This window comes from Buteo buteo, chromosome 5 (assembly GCF_964188355.1).
Source record: "Buteo buteo chromosome 5, bButBut1.hap1.1, whole genome shotgun sequence".
NCBI lineage: Eukaryota > Metazoa > Chordata > Aves > Accipitriformes > Accipitridae > Buteo > Buteo buteo.
Genome location: NC_134175.1, coordinates 30,359,424 through 30,375,248, shown reverse-complemented (window position 1 = coordinate 30,375,248; position 15,825 = coordinate 30,359,424). Strand labels below are relative to the sequence as shown.

Sequence of the window (15,825 nt, the reverse complement as noted above, 5' to 3'; positions counted from 1 at the left end):
TTTAAAAGACAAACATTATTTCTTCCAAATTACAAAGTGCTGCTCTCTGGTGTAACATTATTATTCCGTGTAGCAACTTATTAAATGAAGCAATTTATGGTAGCATCTCTGAAAAATGCCATCCTTTATTGAAATGAAAGCAAGTAATAGCATAAGGACTGTAAAATAAAAAGGCAGAATATCTTCTTTTAGACCATTAGAAAAATACATGTATTGTCTATTTGATGATCAATACACTACCATAAAACAAAATGAAGCTGTGGTATATCATCGTAATTTCTATTTCAAATGGTTTGCTGAGAGCCAAATTGTGTCTTTTATGGAAAAGAATGACAAATGGTTTAATTCAATATCACATGCACGTGTGTATACGAGCTAAAATTCTGTTGCAACTCAAAGCTGTTAGGCAAATATTTTAGTATCATCCCAAGTTTAAAAACAACAGACATGTGGGAGTACATCCATTTATTTACACTTGTACTGACTTAAAATTCAAAATGTTATCGGATGCTTTTAAAGTGCTGCTGTGGGATGTTAAATTACTGCTGAATTCTTACTATTCTGAGATACCTTTCAACCTGCCAAGATGCGTGATGATGATGATGATGGTAATAATAACAACAGCGGTACGCAGGGATCTTTAAAATAATGCGGGGCTCATTCCTGTAAGATAAATACCATTTTCACTAACCCCCGTTTTATGATTCAGCATTTCTGGTGCAAGAAAGTAAAATAACAACAGGTTTGTGTGGGATGGGAAAGGGAAAATGAGCACGTGCATTGTCAGAATTTCTGCAGAAACTGTAGGGGAAAAAAAGCTCTTGTAAATGGCACTTCACCCCCCCCCGGGAAAATTCCTCCTGTTGTTTTTCCTGTTGACTACATTTCCTTCTTTTATTCCTTCTCCTGATCTCGTCCTTTTGTTCCCCTTCCCTCCTCAGACGCTTCTCCTTCCTCCTCGCAGCGGGCGGCTGCTGGCAGCCGGGGACGGAGAGCCACGGCCGCGGGATGGCGGGGGCCCTGCCGGCAGGTGAGCTGCTGCGGGCTGGGGGCACCAGCGCCCGAGGAGGAGGAGGAGGAAGGCGGGAGAGCCCGCGGCTCGCTGCCCCGTCGGCACAGGGCCTGCCTCACGCCCGTCCTCCTCCTCGACGTGCCCCTCTGCCGGGGACGGGGTGGGTGCGAAGCCCCCGCGCGTGGCGCTGGAGCTTTCTACGCCTGACTTGGTCGGGGCCGGGGGGAGGAGGAGGAGAGGCGGCAGGTGTGTTGGCAGGTGAGGATGGGGCCGGGAGCCCGCCCTTTCGGCCGCACTCGGCGCGGGCTGCGAAGCGGGGGCGTAGGTGCTGCCCGCTACCTGCCTCCCGTCTGCGTCCGACCAAACGCCGGGTTCGGCGAGGGTCCCTCCGGCCGCCAGGCACTGCAGGCAGCGACAGGCGCCAACTGCCCCACTGAGACGGAAGGCGGAGGGCTCTTTTGCCTCCTTCTCACCAAAATAGTTTCGTCGCCCACGGACGCTTCGGAAGCACCGCCGCTCGGCCGCAGCCTTGCTGGCACAGCGTTACAGGAGCCTGTGCTTTGATGAGGGATCAGAGGTCACCGCTGCAGGGAGCGGGGGCTGATTTATCCAACAGCTAAATCTACTTAGGGCGTAATTCCTCGAGAAGGGGTAGTGTACCTGCGGCCGTTTAACCGGGTAAGAAAGTGTGCCGGTTAATGCCAGCATTTACTTTCCCCAGGCACCAGACCCCGGCTCGGCGGGCGGGCGCAGGTGGTTGCGGCCGGCCGTGTCGTCGCCTCCAGCCCCGCAGGTCTGTCCCTTCGGCAGGGCCGGCTTCTGCCCGTGTCGCACCCCCGCCCTCCGCATGGGAGCTATGGAGGAAAGCGCCGTACGTGCCCCGACTGCGCTGACGTTGCTCCAACGACGCTTGGTGGCTCGTGTCTTGGCCGGAGCAGGGCTTCCACCGGAGCCCACGCAGGAGGCTCTGGGATGGGGAGCGGGTGAGGAAGTTTCCCCGTGGGCCCCCGGGTGTGTGGCGGGGCTGGGGCTGACACCCGGCGCGGGGAGCCTCGTGCGCCCTGTCTCCGGCGTTAACGCAAACGCGCGCGAGAGGAAAAACCTCCCCAACAGACCGGCCGGCAGCCCCGGCCGGGGTCAAAACCGGAGGCTACGCGCCTCTCCCCCGCGGCCTCCCTCCCTCTCTCCCGGGGCAGCCCCGCGGCTCCGAGCGCTCCGCCGGCAGCGGCGGCCGAGTCACCTCCAGCCGCGGGCCCGGCGGGGCGGGCTGCCGGGCCGGCCGCTCCCCCCCGCGCCACCCCCCCAATCCTCGGCGTCCGCAACGGGCGGCGCCCGCCCGCGCCTCCGCCACGGCCCGCGGCGCCGCCGGGGCAGCTGCCGGCAGGGGGCGCTCTGGCTCCGGGAACGCGCCGCCGCCGCTGCTCCGGCCGCGTCCCGCTCCCCGCGCGCCCCCCCGCCCCCGCCGCGCGCGGCGTGTCACGGCGCGGCCCGCTGCCGCCGCCTCACGGGGACGGGGACGGGGACGGGGACGGGCGGCTGCCCCGGGCGCCCGGCAGGTACCGCGGGTTCGCACCGCAGCGCGGGCTGCCGCGGGGGAGCAAAGAGGTTACGACCTCCAGGGCAGAGCCCGGCCGCCGAGCCTGAGGGGCCCGGCCCGTGGCGCCGCCCGGCCCGGCCCTGCCCGGCCCGGCCCGGCAGGCCGCGACACCCCGAGCGCACCTGCCGCCAGTGGCGCCGGGCGGCCGCGGGGAAGCGCAGGCGCCCCGCGGGGCGGAGAGGCTGCCCGTCCCCGTCCCCGTCCCCGGGCCGTTGGGGCCGTTGGAGGAGGCGGGCGGCGGGGAGCGGGCCCGGCGGAGCGAGCCGTCGGCAGAAGTTAGTGAGAAACGTGTTTTGGCCGTGCCTGCAGCCGGCGGCTTTCTTTGTGCGTTCGTCAGCACTTGGGGTGACATGCCTTCCTCTGTGCAGTTGGCTGGCAATTTTTCCCCTTTTCGTTGCCGGAGGAGATTTTTCTAAACCAGAGGAAAAGAAGATAGGCCTCTCTAATTTTTACAAAGGTTTTTTTAGAACATACTGTTTAAATGTCAGTCGGAAAACAGTTGTGGTTGGTTTTTTTTTTGTTTTTTTTTTTTGTTTGTTTTTTTTTGTAATTGGTGAGTTTCTTACCATTCAGGTTGATGCTCTTTCTTTAGTACAAATATGTATGCCAAAGAGATACTTGATTTCTTTGACCATGTCTTTGATCATAGCTTGCAATTACTACCTATGTGCACCTATGTTTGTGTGTATCTTTTGAGAGTCAGTAACAAAACCTGTTTTTATGAAAAGCCTTGCAAAACAAAGATTAAAAAGGACAGAGGAAAATAAGATTGCCTGGCAGCCAAAGCACTCTTTTCTCTTATGTACGATCCAAACATTTTGGACCAAATCGTTAGCAATATGAATTGGCACAGTGAACCTCACTGATTTACCTCAGCTGAAGACCTAATTCCAGTGCGTGACATACTCAGAATATGTAACAGATATTCCAGAGGCACAAAAAAGCATGGTCTCACATTTCAAGAAAAATCAGACTAAGCCAGACTAAACCAAAAATAAATGCTTACTCTGTACTACAGTAGTTATCTGTAGCAACTGCAAATTCGTTGTTTCCTGTGCACACAGGCATGTTTTTAACCAAGAGCTGTATGTGATGCTTTAAACCGAAAAGAAGTGATTTCTTCTTTGATTTTTTTTTTTTTTTTGGTGATAGATGTGCGGTTATTTCACTCTAGGATATGTGAACAAATCCTTAAGAAATGAAATGCATTCTGCTCTATTATTGCATATCCTGTAAAGGCTTTTAGTGACTTCACCATTTCAAATGGCTTTAAAATGAGAAGTTTAATAGTCACGTTTTTAAAGTTTTATTTCTGTGGTGTTTTACTTGCCTGGTCAAATTTATCCAGTGCAGCATGGTGATCATGCAGCATTTCAGGTAGTGGCTTATCAGTTGTTTTAATACGAGGTTTCCCAAATCCCCCCCTGGAATGAGATGTTCTTTAGGAGAAGGGGCAGGTTCCCCATACTCAAAACCGATAGCCCTGCTGACTTCTGTCCCTGGGTTTCCTCAGTAATTTCTCTAATGTGTCAAGCCACTTCGCTACAAAATAAATATTCAGAGATGGGGAGGGAGGGGGGAAGAAGGGAAGAAAAAATAGACCTCCCAGTGAGCTATTGATTTGAAATATGAAACATTTTATTGATACAAGAAAAACCCAGACATAAGGAAGCAGTTTGATATTGCACAATATTTGAAAAAATTCGTGTGCATCTGTTTAGCACAATATACTGCATAATGACAGCAATCTTCCATGTTTGTATCTATTCATCTGATTATATAGCGTAACAATTCTTTTTACTACACATTTATTTACTAAAGGATTTTTTTTAATGGGTAATAAATTAGTAAATCAGATATCATGTGCTTGGGAAAATAAGTTAGTTGACTCCCCACACACAAGATAGTTGCAATTCATATTTTGTGTGATATTCAGTGATACTTGCATATACAGATGAAGTTATGTGCTTCCCTTGTGGCTAAGACAAAGGAAGTTTTAAATTACTATTTAGTACTCTTTCATCTAGGCACATCTTATTTTGAAAAGCTTCAGTTTTTAACACTGCAGTGCAGCACTGATGTAATGAAGAGCTTTGACTTACTTGAAGTATAACCCAGTGGCCTTCTTTTGATGCTTTTTCCATAGCTATTTCTGCTACAGCTTCCTGTCCTTGACCCAACGATACATTGTGAAGTTCTACTGAGTCAATGGTAAATTCAAACTTGTTCCCTAAACAGAACAATATACTGTACTACTTCGAGCCAAATAATGAAGTGTTCAAACAAGCATGTGTTCTACACACAGTGTTTAAATGGCACCATATCGCATGAGTCACCAAAGTGAAAAAAACAGTCCTCAAAAATATAGTTTCAATAAATCAGCTGAGCTAGGATATTGTATTGCTTTTTGGCTAGGTATTCTATATTAGCAAAATACTGCCGTGTCTGAAAAGCAACCCATAAGTGGAACAATTGATTCCTGCTAATGGATTCCCTACCTATTGCCTATATAAATATTTCAATGGACACAGAAGTGGATATGTTAGAGGTGTACCTGAAGAAAAAATAAGAAATTAAATTAATGCCTCGGTAAAGGTAACATTACACACAGGCAATAGAAGGAGCTGAACAGAAGTCCTTAACACTGGCACTAGGAGGTAGTTTGGTCAGAGGAGGATCAGCAAGTTTTCAGCATATCTAGGCAGTGCGGTCAAATCTGTTGCTCAAGCATACTTCTGCAAGGTATGATGACTTGCGCTAGTAAAATGCGGAAGAACAGACAGCTACCTCTTATTTCAGAAAGCAGCCAGCATTCACCCAGGCAGCTGTCTAAGTCAAGCACCGTAACTTTCATCAGATAGTATGTGTTCCAGATGTAATGCCGTCTGTGCGTTAACATGTGACAGCACTCGGCAGTAATGGAAAGGCCTCATTTATTTCTCTGGTTGTGGTAGTTAGAATATCTAAGACTGGTGGTATTGCTAACTAATTTGGTAGAAATGCCTTTTATTTCATGGTAAATGCTGTGTTTTCTTATGTTTGTTAGTAATAGGGTCTAGTCCAGACTAATCTAATGGTTCAGAATCGATAAGGGGACCAGTCCAGGAGATAAACATTACTGGGAAACAGCACTACCTTCTTTGAAAGTTTTTGCGAACACTGGACACATTTTGTTCCAAGTTACATTCGGGCAAAGTTCCCATAAATTAAGAATTACGTTTGACAGAGACTCGGGGAAAACAACGGTTAAGGTGTAAGACCCATCTATGGGGCATAATATTTTATCATGACTTCTATTTGGTAGAGATCCAAGTACAACACACATTAGGGTCACTCACAGTGCAAAATCTGTCCTTCAAAGGGCTGAGGCTAGTAATGCAAACTGACAGCACAAGTCATCCTGGCTGGTCTGCTGTCTCACATAATTATTGGGTTCAGAAGAGAACTTTTTGCTTTTAATTCCTTTAGAAATTTCTCTTTTCTGGACATTCCAACTCCATCGCTTCTGCTTGTCCTTTCCAGGACCCTTCAGTATCTCTGTTCAGGTAACAAAATTTATTCATCGTTGTCCACACTTGAAAAAATACTATGTAGAGCCAGTATATTTGAGCACAAGCATATGGATTTTGAAAATCAATGTAACTGGAGTTTTTGATTTTTAAAAAACAGTGTGTAGGATCATTATTATAGACACACTGTACCCTGGTTTCTCTCCATGCAGAGTTAGAGAGAAAATCAAGTAACCGTTGAAACAGCGGTCAATGTACATTCAGAGACTTCACAAAGCATCAGTTTCTTTTTCTGTAACTAAAAGCTTTAGGACAGAACAGCTGTGAAATTAATAGCAAAGATTTGTAATATTCATCAGTGTTTATTTTCGCAAAAGCTTTGGATTTTATTTGTGGCCAAATTCCCCATTTAAAACATTTCTAAGCTTTTAAAACCATGCAAGACAGACTCTGGGTATTGTAAGCTTAAATCATACACATACAGAAACATTCCTCATAGTACATGAATCCATTCACAGATGATGATTAAGTGTGTCAGCTTGCAAGACCAGCTAAGCCTTCACCAAAATATGGACAAAATATTAAATGTAAGGCTTTTCTGAAATGTATCCCTTCACAAATTAAATGTGGACTTTTGTGTGTAAGCCTTTTAGTATGTCAACAAGGCTATAAACACTGAATTGTGCTGAGAAAGAGTATTAATACCATATTCCAAGGTAGTGGAACTCAGTTTTCTCTAGAAGAGAATTTCTATTAAGAAATTGCCAGATCAAAGATATATGGTGAAATGCTTAATATTTTAGAAGTCTGTAAGAACTAGATCTAAATTTTCCACTGTTGTAAAAAACAAAAAGGGAGCTCCACACCATTTGTCACATTGTACAGGGATGTGCTGTGTTCTGTTACTTGGTATTTAATCCAGAAGTGCATTCAGCTATGTATTAGTAGCGAGCACTGAGTTATAAGCCATCGGAGCAGCAAAAGATAGGACAGAAATAAACTGTTGACTGCAATTGCCCCTTTGAAAAAGAAAAGGAATTTTGAGAGGGGAGGGAAGGAGTTTCCTTGTCCCTGGTGGAGTTTATTATTCTCTGGAAACAGGTAAACCAACCCTGGCTCACGAAGATACTTGGGAATAGGAAATGTTTTGCCTTTGAAATGTACCAGATTACATGTCATTTCAAATAGTGTTCGTGGCAAAAATACCCCTGGGACCACCTTACAAGAGCTTTATTTCTTGCCTGCAAATTAGTCAGTTCAAAACACTTCTCCTCTCATCTCTGTCTTCAGCTCTTAATACCACACACGCCATTCGTAAAATAGGGGATAAGAATGAAAAGACCCTGAAAACAATAGTACAATTAAAAAAATAAAACAAAAGAGTTTAAAGGCAAGAACAAGACAGGTTTCAGCTGGCAAGGAAAAGAATGAAATTTTGGTGTATTTTTGGAGGCATTTCAATAAACCCTCTTTTTCCTGTTTCAGCAGGGGCTCATTGAAACAGCTATGTTTTCCAAGTGCCAGACAGACAATAGCATCTAAATTATTTTTAAGAAAGCACTCATAGTACTAAGCACCCACTACTACTAAACCTGTCTTTAGAGGAGAAGGGTGGAGGAAGAAGAAAGGTCAACAAATGTATCAAGTTCTTTGTGTAATGCCTCACTGACATTTTCCAACCCCTTCAGCTTTTTTTTTTCATTTTTTTTTTTCAGAATCCTAGTAAAATGCAGTAAAGGATTTAAGGTTATCGTCTGCCTCTCTCTAACTTCTGACATCTCTTTATAACAAGAAAGAGTCACAGCCAACTGTAACAGGAGGGCAAAACAATGAATCCTGGTAAGACAGGGAAGGGGGGAGGTTCAACTTTGCTGCCCCTTTGCCCCCATTTCTTCCTCACAGAACAGAAGTGCCATCTGTTCCTAGTCCTAACATGCATGCATTTGATTTCCATTCAGTAATAACTAACACAGGAAAAAGATTATCAAGTGATCTAAAGCACTATCAGCATTAGCAAGTCTTCCCCATCCAGTGTTTTGTTTGCACCTCCAAAGACCTGCAGATGAAATGGATATGGGCAAGTGCCTTAATTGCCTAGAATTATTCTGTTCTCTGGTAGAGGACCATATGGTCAAGGTGTAGAACATGACCAGACTAAGGATATTTAGGTGCTTGGGTCAGAAAGAGATTTAGGAAAATCAAACGAGAGGACGGATGTTTAGATTCTCCAACCTGAATTCAGTACACCAGTCTTTATTACTTGGTGCTGTAATACATCATCATCATCCAAAATCAAGTCACAGCATGTTGTATGAGGCTAGACAGTCAGTATTGAAGTATGAGCCTGTTTCAGAAGAATCTGTAAAAATGTTTCCTAGGCTTCACAGTCAAATTTGTCACATTTACAGGTAAAAAGCCCAACACCACCAAAACCACCAAACACCTTCCAGTCCAGCAAACTCAGTTTAAGATCCAAAAAACCAGTGAGAACATCTTTTCTTCCTAACTCGCTGCAGCTGCTGAAGACCCTGTGGATCCCTCAGTTATGCTTAGTTATGCCTGATGCCTTATTGTTGAAAGTAATGGGGTGCAGCCACAGATGTCAGCGAAGGAAAGGTGCCTACAATGTGCTGTTTGCAAAGCAAGGTAACAATTAAACAATAGGTGCAGTGGGATTTCTCTGTCCTAGCCCTTCAGGCATTTCAGTGCTCTTTCCTCTCATTGTCTATACCTGATTATTTTAGCATTCTGTCATTTCCTCATCTTCTCATCTTTTCCCTCTTTGCTGCTGCTGCTTGCCCACCTTGTCACTTACTTGAAGCACTTCTATGTCCAGAAATTGACCATGTTGTCAGACGCCAGCTTTCTTCCCAAGGACTGGGGAAGGAGGACCTCAAGCGTGGGAGATGCATGGCCAGAGCCATTACAATGTAAATAAACCTGTAAAATGGTTCAAGAGGGCAAAGCCAAGAAAATGGCTAGCAAGTAGCTTGTGCTTTAGACTAGCTTATTTTGCGCTAGTCAAATATTGCTTAAGCTCTAGCTGAAATCTAAAGCTGATCTGTCTGGCAAACCTACTGATGTCTACGTTGTCAAAATACATGAGACAACATTTCATTTCTCCAAATTTCCATTAATTTCATTGCCTTATTTTCTTTCTTTTCCTCCTACACCAGGATGACATTTTTGAAGCATACTTTTAAGAGCATAATTCGATCAAATGATCCAAGGGCACTCCCTACAGACATCCATGATTTAATGCTAGATCTGTTCTAAAGGTTGGCATACCTGACAACGGCAATTGGTTTAACACCAGTTAATTTTTAGATAAAAAATATAGTGTGTTTTTTCCAAGTCAGGGCTGTATTTTGTTTACACAGCTCAATCAGAGATGTATGAAATAAAATCAGGGCCCAGCCATGTGTGGTGGTGAGCATTCTGAGCATCTCAACCTCGACCGGAGCAGAAGGTGCTCAACACCTTGCTGGAGTCAGCCATTGTGCGTGTCCTCATGCGAGATGCTTGTAGGTGACTTCCAGATGACCCCGAGGAGACTGGGCAGGAATTCACTGGTTGGCTGATTTATGGTTCAGTACAGTAGATACTCTGTGCTCTGAAAACAAGTAGGGTCAGTAGCTGAATCTGAATTTCTTTGTCCTCCCTTTCCCTTCTCCATTTGGGATTTCACTTTCCAGCTCACAGCACATGCACTGGAAGCCAAAGAAGCCTCTTTTATTAGGTTAGTATTTTCATCCTAGTCCTGACTCACATCCGTGCAGGCTTTGGGCTCCTCTGCTCTGTACCCATTTATCGCTCTTTTCAAAGGAAAGAAGGAAACTCTTGGTATGGGTGCAAAACTTAGAAGAGATCTGTGCCAAATAAGAGCAAGAACACAGCTGCACAAGACTCAGCATACTTCTTACAGACAAAATGCAGTGAAGGAAAAGATGGCACTTTAAGCTAAATCAGAGATCATTATACAATACTCTTTCCATTCAGCTCGTTCTAGGAGGAATATATACATGCGGCAGCAGCACTCAGGACATGAACAGCTACTTTGAAAGTAGATGCGGTTCCCAGTGTTTGAGATGAGGATGGATAGTGGAGAGTGAGAAAATTGGCAAAATCGGCTGTCCCTGCAGAGGTGACCCCCAGCCACAGCAATGTTTGTGAAATCGTGCTTTTCTGTCCTTAACAAGAAAGCAGCCTGGACTGGCTGAGAACAAACTCACTTCTAGTAGGAAGCATTTCAGACTGACATTCGTTGCCTGAGGAGGAAGTTTCCAGGGGCCTGGCAGAGCCGGTTAGCAGCACGAACAGTTCAAGCTACAGCAAGAAAACCCAAGCAGATGTACACGAACCTGTCCGAATTCCCTCCTACGGTGGTGAAGCAGGAAGGCACAAAAGGGAGGCCTGAAAATCATTAGGCAAAGGACTGTTCTGTGGGCTGCATGGCCACACGTACAGGTATATGCACACAGAGTCATAAATGGGAGCTCGTGCAGGGTTTGTGCTGTATCAGGAGAGCTAACTGGGCTGTGAAAGCAAGCTTTTCTCTTTCAAACAGACCAATGTAAATAATAGTTGAGGGTGTAACGCAGGCGGTTGGGTTCTTTACACTCAGCCTCACGTTGTCAGGGGGTTTTGCTCACGGCACTGCCCTGTGAAGTACAACAGTAAAAGCCTGTGACAGGAGGGAAAGAAAGTTGTAAGCTGGTGGTAGCACTAGATTAAAACAGCAGCACGCAACCACACTGACCTCTTCCTGAGTGGTAACCTTGAGTGAGAGCTAATTCACTGGATTGATTTTATTCAGCTTGTCCATGAGAAAATAGAACACGGCAGCATTGACTGCAACTGGCCAAAATTGCTTGCGAGCTTCAGTGATCTTTATGGTGTTTATTTCAGCTTCCAGGTCCTTAAAGATATTGGCGGTGTTAAGATGTAGTATTACACTCAAAGTCTTCTTATTGGCAAAAGGGTATTGGCAAAAGGCACAATATATATGGATCTAAGAATTTATTGTTAGTCCAATTAATGTTTTAAACAGTCTAATAGTCAAAATTAATGAATACAGGAAGGCCTCATCAAAAATAGAGTTAAAATTGCCACACAAAATTTTCCCTATTCTCTAGTGTTGTGTTTACTCCTCCAGTGCTCCTTTGGGTCTTAAGATTGACACTTTGGTATTTCTCAAAAGGAATGGGGGAGTATTGCGATGAGTCATCACCAGGAGGAGTGTGATATTCACGGGAGGGGGATGTCTTTCTTCTCAGTCTTGTGTCTGCTTAGATTTAGTTTTATATGTTTTCTTAACACTATCAGTTTACTGTGATTAAATGACTGATTTGTGTCATCTGTGTCTCCACTCTTCCCCGCGACTTATTCTAGAGCTACAGCCAGTTCAGTCCACAATGAATAACCATTTTTTATTACTATAAACTGAACTAAAATCTAGTCAAGAGTACCTCACAGCTGGACAATCGCTATCACAGCTAAAACAAGTTAAAATCTATTTAGGCCCAGACAAATGCAGGGAATTGCTGAGATCCTACACTGTCATGTCAATACAAACCTTGTTGCTTTTTACTAGTAATGGCAAAATCACATTTACTGGGCTATAAAGTCCCTTTGGACAGTCTGCAAACCCTCCTATGACTGCGGAATTTGTGACTAAGCAGCAGATCTTGGAAACATTCATACTTTCCTATCTTCTTTTGAATCAGGATAATGTATATGGGTCTGATTGACCTGTATTTCTTCATTGCCATCAGGAGACTACCTAACAAAAAGTGTTTGATTTCCATCGCCAATATAACTTGCACAATCAGCAGGAACACTGTGGTTATTAAAATGAGAGCTATAGGTTGTAGAGCTAAGTTAAAAATTCCTGTAGCTGTAGGAGACCGTAGTGTAACCTATAAGGGCACAGGATAATTAAGATCACATTCTCGAATCTAAGATACATCACACACACACACACACACATGCAGTCAGGCAGGTTTTACAAGAGGTAATTCACAACAATTTCTGGAATTGGGTCTGTACACAAACACAACTAGATCCCATATATATGATTAGAGATTGATTAGAAACAGAAGGAGAAATGTCAGTCACATCTGGTTAACTTTTGAGCTAAGCAATCATCTGAAGACTGGAAACTAATATCTTCATATATCTATTGCATATTTCAATGCTATTTGCTGGCATTCTTCTGAAAAGACTCACTGGAATATTCCATTTTCTTTGACAGTCTGTGTTCACAGATGCACATCTTTAATATCAGAAACACTTGTTACACATTTCCAAAATTATCTGATCAGCTTCTTGGTAATAAAAAGAACTTTTCCATCAACTTGATACATGACTACATATCTTACATATATGCAGTGTTTCCACCATGTGCTAAATTCAAGATGTTTTAAAATACCTCCAATACAATAGTACACAAATGGTGCATTTATTTTAAAAATATGATTTTCCATGGCAAAAAAAAAATTACACCTTGTTGATTCATCTTTGCTTCTGTGTTTTATAAGCACTCAAAGCTTCAGCCATACTTGCAAACATATGTATATTTTAATGTTACAAGTACAGACATTCATATCTTGGTCATCTAAGTGTGGTCACTCTCAATGAGTGGATGTACAGTCCTCCTCATCCAGAGGAACCTCACCTTGAGACCGCCACAACCTCCCAGGGCCCCTCCACCAATATTTCACCAACCTGAATTTTTTCCTAATCCCTGGTGAGAATTTCCCATGCTCTGACTTCTGCTGGTTGCCTCTTTCCTGCCCTTGTGCACCTCTAAGAAAATCCTGGCTCTGTCTTCTCTGTAGCTTGCTACAAAGTGTTTTTAGACAGCAATAAATCCCCTTCCCCTCTTGGCCTTTTCAAGGCTGAAGAATCGCAGCTCTCTCACTCAGCCTTTCCTCGCACGTTACCTGCTCCAGCCTCCAGTGGATTAGTGCCAGTAGTCTGTCTTTCTTGTACTGTAGGAGATACAGTAATTAAATTCATACTTTTCATTTATGACACCTATTTTTTGTTCATGTACTTACTGGTAGTGTAGCACTTACTTTTAACTTGCTCTACAGCTGTAGCCTCTTCTCGAGTTTTATCCTGTTCAGTTTAGTTGGATGTGCTCCTGCTTCAACTTTAGTTTCCCTCTTCTGAAGTCCAAATTTCTCCCTTCACTGCCAGTTTGACAGTTACCTCTCTTGTCACTAACCAGACAGCCCATTATAGGCTTTTAAAGAGAAAAATTTAGATTTTTATTTATTTATTTATTTATTTATTTTTAAATTTTGCAAAATCTTGTTCTGCTTCCTGGATACATCTGCAAGAAGCTGGAACCCAAAGGTGTGGTCCCCTCTGAAGAGCTGAATAACACACTGGCCTTGGACCAACAAAGTTCAGTAAAGAGAATACTTCTAAAGAAGATCTGGGATTTGAATATCAGAAGAGTAGCAGAGTTCTTCCAAGTTTGCCTTTGCAAAATTTCTGGCAGCACTTGGCTCTGCCATATCCCAGTATGGAGTGCTCCTGAGTTTCCTCTGCAGTCAATGAAAACAGGAATACTTAGGACTTAGCAGAAAGTATTCTCCCTTTTGGAGGATCAAGCTCTTGAAGAACCCCCTCCCTGCTGTTAGGAATATGACCTCTTCAGGTACTTAAAATTATTTAATTAGCATTATAAACATTAGAAGGAACACAGTTGACAAATCATTCTAGCAAACGCAATGGAGCTGTAATTGCAGGTGGCACAGAATTTAGTACAAAAGATGATGTTTCCAAAATATGTTTTTAAGTGGTTTAGGAGGTTGTATAAAGAAGGGAAGCAAGCAAGCTATCAGGCAGTGGTTTTTTTTTTTTCCCCTCTGTGGTTTTTGTGGACTAAGAATAGAGGGAACACATAGCAAGCATCTTACTATTAAATTTGCCTATGACAAATAGTGCAGCTGCATGTACTGTGCAAGAACATCTGTAGAATCATGACACATGTGGACCCCCCCACACAAAGAGTGTGACATTATACTGAAAACAATTCAGTTGTAAAAGCAATATAAATCCATTTTATATAATCTTTCTCCCCCTTCTCCTCCCCCTTCTCTTTTGAATTAACTAAAAGATTCTGTCACTCCTTCATGGCATCAGTAAAAATCAAAATATTAATGTGACAAAGCATTTCAGGATTGTCCCCTTCTTTCATAAACAGCTAGAATGCAAGTATGTCTTTCCTGAAGAAACAGAAATTTTAAGAAAGAACCAGCGACAGAATTGCACTAGACACCAGTGCTTACTCCTTGTGGAACCTGACACAGTTTGCAGATGCAATTTAACTCTTCAGAAATCAGGGGGTGATTTTCTGCGTCTCTGTATCTTGTGCAGTTTTTCAGTTCAAAGTGAGCAGTGGGATTGCTACCAGTCTTTACTTCACCCATGTAAATGACAGCACAAAGTACAGTGATATGGAAAAATGTGTCTAAAATGCATAGGTGTCTGAAGTAAGGGCAGTCTCCTTGCCTGGGATTTTGTGAGTGTCCACAGTTTACCGTTCAAATGCAGCTATTGTGGAAATAGTTCCGGTAAAAGTTCCTTTAAGCTCCACGTGGTCACAAAGAAGGACTGTGCCTTTTTCAAAATCCTTGAAGGTTTCTATTTTCCCTAAAACGATTTTAACAAAATGTTTGCTTTCTTCTTCTAAATATTCTACTGTTTGCTCTCTGAAATAGTTTGTGATCTTTAGATTTTTAAAGTAAGAAATTTTATAATGGCAAAACACACACTGATTTTTGTAAAGTCTGAGGTTGTCTGAAGACTATGTTATGATAACATCATGACAAGGCAGATACATGCATGCTATTAATGCCTGGATCATCATTAACTTGTTTCTTTGGAAACATCTTACTTCTTTCAGTTGTTAGGGCAGCTCAGGCATGATAACTACATGAAGCTTCATGAACATTTCCACATCCTTTATGCAGACTGCAGGGCAAGCCTGAAGCTAGAAGAGTCAGTCAGCTGGGTCATAATTTTCAGCTCTATGCCCATTAAATTCCTGTAACCTAACTGCAAAAACACAACCCTTGTGAAAAATTTCCTTAATGATTTTATTGATAGTATACATTTTGAGTTTACTGCCTTGCTGATACTCTTTGGTCAAGTCCTTTGAACTCTGCTTCATTCACCATCTGAACAAAGCCTTTTTTTCCTATTTCAGAGACATACTGTGTGTAAATGAGAAGGTTTTTAAAGCACTCTGGTGATGGAAAAGATATGCAAGTACAACTGATATCACTTGACAACATTTGCTTACTATTAAGGGTATATTTATCTCAATTAGATATGATTCCTCATTTAATAATACAATGATTTTTAACTCCACTTCCTGGTTTGCATGTTCAGTAACTGCTTGCACAAGATGCATAATCATGTACATCACCATAGCAGAAAGGAATATCATATGCCCTGCAAAGCAGTTATGGAGTTGGAATATGCTTTTATTAACTTTTCAGTATCCCTGACTTCCTCATGGAGAAGTGCACATCCAGTGGCCAGATGTTACAGCAGTCAACTGTGGCCACTCCAAGCTAGAACTGAGCGTCCGAGTGATGCATCCTAGCTCACTAATCCTTCCATTGGTGGTGCTTGTGTTTTAGCTGGTCTCTTGGGTAAGTGGTCCAACAGATGCAAACAGCTTCACG

At 43.4% G+C, this 15,825-nt stretch overlaps 1 long non-coding RNA gene across 1 annotated transcript; it reads left to right on the top strand.

The window, feature by feature from the left end:
• The first annotated feature begins 2,501 nt into the window (after nucleotides 1-2,501).
• Nucleotides 2,502-12,666, top strand: LOC142031264 (uncharacterized). Its single transcript, XR_012650477.1, has 4 exons — nucleotides 2,502-2,568; nucleotides 4,756-4,820; nucleotides 7,834-7,957; nucleotides 8,527-12,666. It is a non-coding gene; the product is annotated as an uncharacterized LOC142031264 (long non-coding RNA).
• Nucleotides 12,667-15,825: the final 3,159 nt, after the last annotated feature.